Source organism: Perognathus longimembris, chromosome 28 (assembly GCF_023159225.1).
Source record: "Perognathus longimembris pacificus isolate PPM17 chromosome 28, ASM2315922v1, whole genome shotgun sequence".
NCBI classification, from domain to species: domain Eukaryota; kingdom Metazoa; phylum Chordata; class Mammalia; order Rodentia; family Heteromyidae; genus Perognathus; species Perognathus longimembris.
In genome coordinates, this window is record NC_063188.1 from 11627981 (window position 1) to 11638748 (window position 10768).

Consider the following 10768-nt stretch of genomic DNA (forward strand, 5'->3'; position numbering starts at 1 on the left):
AACTTAGGCTCACAGAAGAATGATAGTGCCACCACAACACTTCAATGTGAAGGTCATCTCTTTTTATAAAAGAGAGAACCGAGGCTGAGAAAGTGATATACAAGGTAAATAATTCTGAATTACTCCAAAGAAGAAGGACCAACAAGATAAATGAATGGATAGATTGATAGATAGATAGATGATAACTAGCTAGCTAGGTGTTTAAGTAGATAGATATTAAACTAGATAAATAGGCAGGCAGGCAGGCAAACAGACAGACAGGATTTATTATTAGATCTGGGTCCCATGATTATGGAGGCCATAGAATCCACACTATGTTGCAACAGGCATAAGTTCCAGAAACCAAAGGCCTGAGAATCAGGAGCTTTGATTTCTGAGGACAAGAATAGATGGATATTTCAAGTCAAAAAGGGACCAAACTCGACTTTTCCCTGTCTTTTTTTTTTCTTTGTGGGCCCTCAAAATGTTGGACGTTCTCCAATCACATTGATGAGGGTCATCTTCTTTACACTCAGTCTACTGACTCCGATGTTAATCTCTTTCCTTTGTGAGCTGGTTTTAGTCAAAGTCTTTTTGTTTTCATGATAGGTCCATTCATGTTAACTTCAAGGAAAATGAAGAGATTATGGCATACTTGTAATGGAGGTTGCCTGAAAAGATACTAAGAACATACATAGCTACTTTCCCAGGTGCTCATTCAGCGGCTGGCATTCCTTCTGTTTCACCTTGCATGTTTGCTCCATTCACTTATCTACCAATGTGATTTCGTAACAAGTCTATCTTACATGTAGCCTATGGTGGTCTCCCAGGCTTTGAGTTAGCTTGATGATTTTTCAGTTCAGCTGTCCTCGAGCACATTCTCTTTCCCATTCTAAATTTCTTGAGGATATTAACCTAGTAGTTTAGATTTCTTTCTTAAATTATTATTTTATTTAATTTTTATTCTCTCTAAGTAGTTGTACAAAGGAGTTACCATTTAACAAAGCAGTTTCTGAATGCAATCTATCTTGATCTTTTTTTTTTTTCAAATTTTTATTATCAAACTGATGTACAGAGACATTACAGTTTCATATGTTAGGCATTGGATACATTACTTGTACTGTTTGTTACCTCCTCCCTCTTACCCCCCCTTTCCTCCTCCCCCTTTCCCGTTCCCCCCATGTGGTGTTCAGTTCACTTAGACCAAACAGTTTTGCAAGTATTGCTTTTGTAGTTGTTTTCCTTTTTTTACCCTGTGTCTCTCAATTTTGGTATTCCCTTTCAATTTCCTAGTTCTAATACCAGTATACATGGTTTCCAATATACTCAGACAAGATTATAGAGATAGTGTAGGTACAACCACAGGAAGGTGATACGAGAACATCATCAATAATAGAAGCTACAGATACACATGGGACGTTGAAAGTAGTTACAACTGTGATATAACAATGGTTTCCATAACATGGAGTTCATTTCACTTAGTATCATCTTATGTGTTCATAAGGGTATAGCTATTGGGCTCTTGTGATGCTCTGCTGTGACTTGCCTAAACCTGTACTAATTATTCCCAATAAGGGAGACCATAGAGTCCCTATTTCTTTGGGTCTGGCTCACTTCACTTAGTATAATTTTTTCCAAGTCCTTCCATTTCCTTACAAATGGAGCAATGTCATTCTTTCTGATAGTGTCACACCTTTCAACACTCTAATTCTTCCCCTATCCACCCCTTCTCTCAATCTTTTAATTTTGTGATATACACATTGAATTCTTGACTGCATTCTCCCCTCTTCTGCTCTTCAAAACAATATAAGTCAGCTGTCCACCAGTGGCTCACACCTGTACTCTTAATTATTCAGAAAGCTGAGATCTGAGGATTGTGGTTCTAAGTAAGCCCAAGCAGGAAAGTCCAGGAGACTCTTATCTCCAATGATCCACCAGAAAACTGGAAGTACAGCTATGGCTCTCACTTGGTACAGTTCCCAGCTTGAGCAAAATGTTCAGGCACCCAAGCCCTGAGTTCAACCCCAGAACAGGTGCACTCACGTGCACACACACACACACACATACACACAGATTCACACACATACACACACACGAAAAATAAAATAAAACCAAATCCCTCACTAGTCTACACACAAACCACAATCAGGCCAAAAGCACTCTCCTCCCAAACCCATTTTGCAGCATGTAATGACAGTGAGCCAGGCTATGAAATGGGTTTTTCTTTGAAGCTTCTCTTGCTATGGATTTTGCAGAGCATGATTAATATAGTTGGAATAATGATTATCTTTAGGACAGTAGATCTTTTTATTTAGATGTAGTAAATCTAAAAAACTTCTCCTTGCCACAGCCCTTCAGATAGTAGACTATCCTGGTATTAGCTTCTGGGGATATTGTGTATTAGTTCACTCAACTTCCAGGTCATTTGGATATACCTTCCTATATTACATAACTTGTAATGCTAGAAACTACATTTCCCATTCTCTTTTGTACCATGAGCTCTGGATACAAAACATTCCTCTAGATGTACACACTTCTTCAGATTTAGGCAGAAGTGAAGTGCAGTGATTTGTGTGCCTTTTTATTGTTTTCTATTAGCAAGCTAGGTCTCAGTGACATGGAATTTTCTCAACTGGTAGTCTGTGTGTCCATCTTCTCACTTTTTTGGTGGTGATAAGCAGTTGCAGCAGACATGGTAATCTGCATCCACATCCCCTTCCCCAGACACCATCTCCATGGGGTGCAAGAGGTAATTAGGGTAAGTACAGTCATAAAGGCAGCTTCCACCTTCCTTATTCCATCTTTCTGATTCCTGTGCTCTAGAATTTGGCAAGCCTGAGAAACAGCAGTGTTTTTCAGATAGGTCAGTTCTATCATATTTCTATGGCCAGCATAGTCTACTATTTTATTCCTTCAAATCATTTTAAATATAAATTCTTCTTGCTAAATAATTTGTGATTAACATGCTTAAGTAGCATCTGTTTCTTACACGCTAGCAGAAGTACTTCCCCCACATGGATGGACAGTAGAGGAAACTGACATCCAAAGTATGTTCATCAACCAAGCTTTGGCCTGAGAGATTCTGATAAAGGTCTATAACTGGACCTACGCATCATCGCATACTCCTGTTTTAACTCCAAAGTGTAAGCAGTTTCATTAATCATCAGAGGAACTTTGTCCAGAAAAAGTATGCTGCAGCTAATTTCCCAGTTAAGAAACAGTTGATTTTGGAGCTGGGGATATGGCCTAGTGGCGAGAGAGCTTGCCTCGTATACATGAGGCCCTGGGTTCGATTCCCCAGCACCACATATACAGAAAATGGCCAGAAGTGGCGCTGTGGCTCAAGTGACAGAGTGCTAGCCTTGAGCAAAAAGAAGCCAGGGACAGTGCTCAGGCCCTGAGTCCAAGGCCCAGGACTGGCCAAAAAAAAAAAAGAAAGAAAGAAAGAAAAAAGAAACAGTTGATTTTGATTGAACTTATCCAACAATGATGGAGTGCGTCCCCCTGTGCACTAGGAGGTAGATGATCCTGTGATAAGCAAACATTCCTGTCTGTTCTCTAAGAATTGGTGTCAAAGAGAATAACTTTTGCATATGGCGATTTATGGTAAATATCAGAGAAGAATTGCAGAACCAATTCAATTGAATTTAGAGAATTAAGAAAAAGATCACACCTGCCTGGGATGGGGCACAGAATATGTCCTAGAAGAAGTGTCAGTGAGGCTATATCTTGAAACCTGAGCAGGATTTTGTCAGGAGAAACAGCAATGTCCTTCTAGGAAATCTACTAAGCCCACATATCACTTTAAAAAATACTTTATGTAAGTGTTTTTGTCATATGGCTTTTTTCCCTTTTACTATTGTTTCTTCACTGAAAGAGTAGGTGAGCCACATCTACATCTTGTGGCAAGCAGAGAGGATAAAACATCAAAGATGGATTGCTCTGTGGAATTCGTGAGTGGGCGCTGGTAGTCTGTGACGGGGAGGCAACTATTAGAGTTAAGCACTGACTGAAATTACTTTCTATCAGGGAGACAAGATGTAATCAAGTTAAAGAATATAGGCCTTGGGAAAAATAACAAAAGAAAAGCCAATGTGTAGAAATTATTTTCAAGATGCCTCAGAGCAAATCAGAAGGAATTCTAGGAGGATCGGATACTACAAAGGAGCAGGGCTTCCAAGAACTTGAATTCTGCTCTTGACTCCTACATCCATAGGAGCTGTGATTTCAGAGAACTACTTCCCCTTGCTAACATTGAATGAATTATATTCCTTGGTATAACAGATTAAGGAACAAATGCAGCAAACACAGAATAGATTCCAAAAGCTAAAACCAGAAACTCGAGAATGATTTTTTAATTTCTTTTTAAAATGTTTTATTGTCAAGGTGACATACAGAGGAGTTGCAGTTTCTAGAATGATATAAAACTCATCCTTATTCTCATCATTTCCACTACCTCTAAAATATGATGTTTTGTTTTGTTTTTGTTGGTCATGGGGCTTGAACTCGGGGCCTGGGAGCTGTCCCTGAGCTCTTCAGCTCGAGGCTAGCGCTCTACCACTTTGAGCCACAGCACCACTTCCCCATGTTTATTTGAATAGCAGGTAAAATGGTAAAGTCTTTGATTATTAAATGGCAGCAGAAATATAAACATGAGAAATGGCATTGCAGTTGGGCAGACACTACAAGGGACAAGGTAACAAACAGTACAAGAAATGTATCCAATGCCTAACGTATGAAACTGTAACCTCTCTGTACATCAGTTTGATAATAAAAATTTGAAAAAAACAAACAAACAAAAAGAGATCTGATGGATTCTCTAAAGTAAAACAGGGAGAGGTGTGCTTAGAGAACACAAGTATCATGCCAGAGCCCATATTTTTAGCTACTCTGGAAAGAATGTTCAGTTGATTAGTCGACTGAATCTTTTTTAACTTCACAAAGTATAATTTTTTTTAAGGAGTAAAGCTCAGGGACTACTACTTCCTTATTGTTATGTAACAAATGACTATGAACCTAATGGTTTAGAACAGCATGTGTTAACAGTCTCACAGTTCTTACAGGTCAACACATTGGGGACAGCTTACCTCCATTCCCTATTCAGGACTTCACAAGGCTGAATGAAAATATGCACCAGAATTAGGCACCTAGCTGACATTTTGTGGTAAAATTTCTTAAACATAATAGAAGTCACAGCTGCTTCCACTTTGAGATACAAATTTTTCCCGTAGTAGAATTCCATCACCTTTTCAAATGGAAAATTTTCATTTCTTTTAGAGGCATGAATTTTTTCATTATCTCTGGAGTCATAATCACCACCATTGCTTTTTTATGGAATAAGCCACTTCTTTTATTTGAGGTGTGATGAGCAATTTTTTACCTAATAGTTTAGAAGAGAATAAGCAAAAGAGGAAATCCCATTAACAAGCCTTCATGACCATTTATTTCAGGGCATGAAGGATGGATGGATGGAGGGAGGATGACAAATTGACAGATTTTCATGGTACAGGGTTTGAACGTGGCCATGCTTGTAAGGAAGATGCTCTAGCACTTGAGCCATGTTCCCAGGCCTGTTTTAGTTTCAGGGTTTTTTTTTTTCTGAAGGTTTTTATAATTTAAAATCCCTTTGTGAAAAATTTGTCATTATCGCAGGCCAAGTCATTGCAGGATCTTTATTCCTTTGGCTTTCTGCCAGTCCCTCTGGCTTTCTTCATTCTGCTTTTATGTTCCCTTCTGCTGTTTCCTCCAGGTCTTTTTCGTTTCATGCAGGCCATGTCTTGCAAGTCTGTGTTTGGGCTCATTTTTCTTTGCATAATCCAAGGAATCATAAATCATTCCAAAGCCAGTTGTCTTGCCAACAGCAAAATGGTTGCTGAATCCAAATACAAAATGACATCGGGTGTGGTCTTGTACATTTTGGCAAGTTTTTCCTTAATTTCTGTCTTAGGTACTGTTGCTTTTCCCCACCAATGACCATCTGCTTCCTCTGAGTAGTTGGTTGGTCAGGAACTTCCTGGTCCAGATAGTTAGTGTGACATTCATAATGGTGGCTGACCTTTAGACAGCCAGGGAGGAAAAGAGTTTAGTATTTGTTTTTGTTGTTAGTTGGTTGGTTAACTGGTTGTCAGGGTTGAACTCAGTGCCTGGGCATTGTCCCTGAGCTTTTTAAACTCAAGGCTAGTTGTCTACCACTTTGAGCCACAGCTCCATTTCCAGTTTTCTGATAATTGGAGATGAATCCCACAGACTTTCCTGCCCCTGTTGGCTTTGAACCGGGATCCTTAGATCTCAGCCTCCTGAGTAGCTAGGACCACAGGCATGAACCACCACCACATAGCCCTGTTTTGTTTTTTGAGACAGGGTCTCACATGGTAGCCCAAACTGTCCTTGAATTTATGATTTTACCTGTGTTTTTTTTTTTTTTTACCAGTCCTGGGGCTTGGACTCAGGGCCTGAGCACTGTCCCTGGCTTCCTTTTGCTCAAGGCTAGCACTCTGCCACTTGAGCCACAGCGCCACTTCTGGCCGTTTTCTGTATATGTGGTGCTGGGGAATCGAACCTAGGGCCTCGTGTATCCGAGGCAGGCACTCTTGCCACTAGGCTATATCCCCAGCCCGATTTGACCTGTTTTTAAGTGCTGGAATTATAGGCATGTGCCACCATGCCCAGCATAAAGGATGACAATCATTGCTTTTTAACAACTACTAAGACAATAACTGTGTTTTTGTTACCTTTAAATAATTTGGGCCATGAAGTTAGAGAAGCAAGTGCTCACAGAAATGCTTCCAGAGTTGTTAAGAACATTAAATAAAACACAGGTAGAAGGAATGAAATCAATTGTCCTGCAGCACAGTGGGGTGACTATTCACAGTAACCTATCTTATGAAGCATTAAGAGAGAAGAGGGTGAAAGTTTAAACACAAAGAAATAATAAAAACAATGAAATGCTAATTGTTCTGCTTAGATACTATACATTGTATACATGTGCTGGCATAAAATCTTGTAATAAATATGTATAGTTACTATATGTTTTTGAAAGATTAAATGAATGTGTGAAAAGTCCTTATATAGTAGTACTTAGTGGATAATGATCATGGTAGGGAAGAATACAGAGTCCTATCCTGCTTCTGGAAAACCCCTTATTTCTGGGCTGACCTACCCCCCTGCAAGCCCCAACTCACTATTACTTCCTTTGACCTATCTACCTAGTTCACTTTAAAGTAGATAGAATGATATGATGTGTTAGAGGGGATGGATTTGATCAGGGTGTGTCGTATGTACAAATGGAAACACCACATAATGAATCCCCTTTATACAGCTAATATATGCTAACAATTTGGGGAAATAAAAGATTTTAAATTATTTAGAAAAATGTACTAGTAAGTATAAAAACAAACTACTTTGCTACCTGCTTTGTACAAGTAGTTAAAGAAAGTAAAAAAAAGACATAAGTTTTTGGAAGGATTGCTATGAGATCCATGCCAGTTGTTTCTAGTGAACAACTGGAGTATTTAAATGTGTATTTTGTTCCTTAGTTATGAGTGTTTATCTACTTTAAAGTGAACTAGGTAGATAAGTTCTCTTTATTTACATAATAAAAATCATTTTATCAGGGCTGGGAATATGGCCTAGTGGTAGAGTGCTTGCCTCGCATACATAAAGCCCTGGGTTTGATTCCTCAACACCACATAAACAGAAATAGCCAGAAGTGGTGCTGTGGCTCAAGTGGCAGAGTGTTAGCCTTGAGCAAAAAGAAGCCAGGGACAGTGCTAGACCCTGAGTCCGAGGCCCAGGCCTTGCAAAAAAAAAAATCATTTTATCTCCCACGTGTGTGCATGCACACGTGCACACAGGCCTATTTCACTGAAGAACCATGGAATGGTCTTAAGTCCTTTCCTTTTTTTTACTATATATTTTCCCTTTATTGTCAAAGTGAATTACAGAGGGGTTACAGTTTCATATGTAAGGCAGTGAGCACATTTCTTGTTCAACTTGTCACCTCCTCCCTCATTTTTCCCCGCCTCCTCCCTCCCCCTATCCCTCTCCCCCCATGAGTTGTACAGTTGGTTTACACCAAATGGCTTTGTAAGTACTGCTTTTGGAATAGTTTGTCTTTTTATCCTTTGTATCTCTGTTCTGGTATCCCCTTTCTTTTTCCTAGTTCTAATACACGTATGTACAGTATCCAGAGTACTAAGATCAGATACAATGTTAGCAGGGGTGAAACCACAGGAAGAGAATACAAGAGAAAAAAAGGGTATGGTTTCACATGGCATGTTGAAAATAATTACAATGACATACCACTTGTTTCCATAACATGGAGTTCATTTCACTTAGCATCATCTTGTATGTTCATAAGGGCATAGCTATTTGGCTATTGTGATCTTCTGCTATGACTATCCTAGACATGTACTAATTATTCCCTATGAGGGAAACGATAGAGTCCTTATTTCTTTGGGTCTTGCTCACTTCACTTAGTATAATTTTTTTATTGCTATATATTCTTTTCTTTTCTTCTTCCTATTCCTGTTCTCTTACATGTGTGATAACTTCCCAGTCCTCTACTGTTTTTGTCCTGATGCAGATGCACACAAAGAGAGGAATATAAACAAATGCCTAATAAACAGAAATATTTTAGAAGAGGCACACTATAATTTCTCTCTGTATGTTGAGTCTAGTTGCTGTAATTGCAAAAGAGAGAAATAATTGTACTAAAGCAAGTAGTCCATGATCTAAGCCCAGTAAATCTCTTTCTATTACATAGAAAAAAATCAAATTTAGTCACACAAGTTTTATTAAATGTAGTTCTAGTATTTCTTTTCTAAATGTTTAAATAAAGCCAAAACCAAATTAGTTACAACCGTTATTTCAAAAGTCTTTCTGCGTAATATAGCGCCTGGCCAAATTTTTATGGGATCTCATAAAGTAATGAAACTTTTATTATTAATGCTTGTTTGTACCAGTCCTAGTACCATCTTGACCCAAGTGCTCACAGTTCTTGTAATTGGCTGATCCAATTATGTGTAGTTGTAGCTACGTGTTCTCTTGTTATCCTGGATGACTGGGTCAGCCTCTACTAAAGCTCAGCCAGTCCTCTGGTAATGAGTTTCACGGCACACAGTGATGTGTGGGAAACTCATTCCATCAATGCTGATGGGTATGTCTTAATCACTCAGATAATGTAGAATTCACTTTGAGGATGGAATTATTTAGTCATCCAGAAGTGTACTTGGAGAACCAATTTATTCATAATTGGATAGCCCTATTGATATCACTTAGCATAAAACTTTGCAACTTCTTCCTTTTTTTGGTTTGATATTAGGGTTTGAACTCAGGAACTCATACTTGCTGGCCAGACACTCTACCACTTGAATCACACCTCCAGCCCTTTTTGCTTTCATTATTTTCAAACATGATCTCACATTTATGTCCAGGTTTACCTGGACCACAACCTTCCTATTTAAGCTTTCCTCATAGCTAGGATAGGACAAGTGCAAATCACCACAGTCAGCTTTTACTAGTTGAGATGCAATCTCATGAAAGTTTTGCTCAGGCATGGATCCCTGTTCTTTCTGATTTCTGTCTCCTCAGCACCGAGGATTACAGATGTGAATCACTGTACCTGGCTCAAATTGCCCATTTCCACTCTCCTTTAAACACAACAGACAGGACTCTCATAGCCATGTAAGGCCTTCAATTTTCTCTTTTGAAACAGAATATCATGATAGCTAAGAATTTGTCCTGAAAAGGGTTTTCTTTGCCTCCCAAATGGTTACTTACCAAACTGTCCTTTGACATTCAACATGAACTCACCACTTCACCTTTTATCACACTGATGCTAACAAGTCCTGATGAAAAAGTTGTAAAATTATGTATTTCTTGAAATTATGAAATATTTATTGATCATTGAAATCCAACCAGGGGCCAGGAAAAAATTTCCAGATATTTAAAATCTACTAGATTATTAAGTACTTCATTCATAAACTAAAGTAATGTTAACTCAACTACAAACAGAAGCTAATAGAAGCTAATAGACTAAATGGTTTGCTCTACTCCCAAATCCTAGAACTACCAACTACTAGGGTAGGTACTTAAACCTTACATATTTTCACCATAAAGACAGTACTATATGATACTACATGCAAAAAGCAACACCATCTTTAGTCCATTCCCACCCATGAAGTCTTATTTTTTCCAGGTAATGTAGCAAGGTAGCATATGGTGATGAGGATCTAAAGTATTTGGAAGCAATCTGTAGAGGAGGTCCTGGCCTTCTGTATATTTTGCACTTAGCCATCAGTTATTTATTCAAAATGAGTTACAAGAAATTGTTACCAGGTATAATTAGAGCTAATTATTTCTCAGCATTTACTATGTTCCAATTTTTTAGTTAAGTACTTCATTGTTTTGTTATTTTATATATTATTACAGTGGCATGCTTCACTGTTTTATATATTGTAATGGCCAGAGAGTCATGGTTACACCATAGTTTGTCATCATCATAATTTGTGTCCAGGCTTGGTTCCCAATACAAGAGTATTGAGTGGTCATGGGACCTCTAAGAAATAACTTGGTCATGGAGACATAGCTCTCATAAGTGGATTAATCTCCTTCTCTAGTGACTGAGTTACTTCTCTGAAGACTGGATTAGTTCTTGAAATAACAGATTAATTCTCAAAAAAGCAAGTCCTTGTACCTCTTCTCACTCTCTCTTACCCACATTTCTCATTTCCATTCTGCCTTTTCACAATGGGAACCTCAAATAAAGTCATTCGGATTTCAGCATAAT

General features: G+C 38.4%; 1 pseudogene; it reads right to left on the reverse strand.

The window, feature by feature from the left end:
• Positions 1 to 5651: 5651 nt before the first annotated feature.
• On the reverse strand, positions 5652 to 6021 carry LOC125344128 (annotated as a pseudogene).
• Positions 6022 to 10768: the final 4747 nt, after the last annotated feature.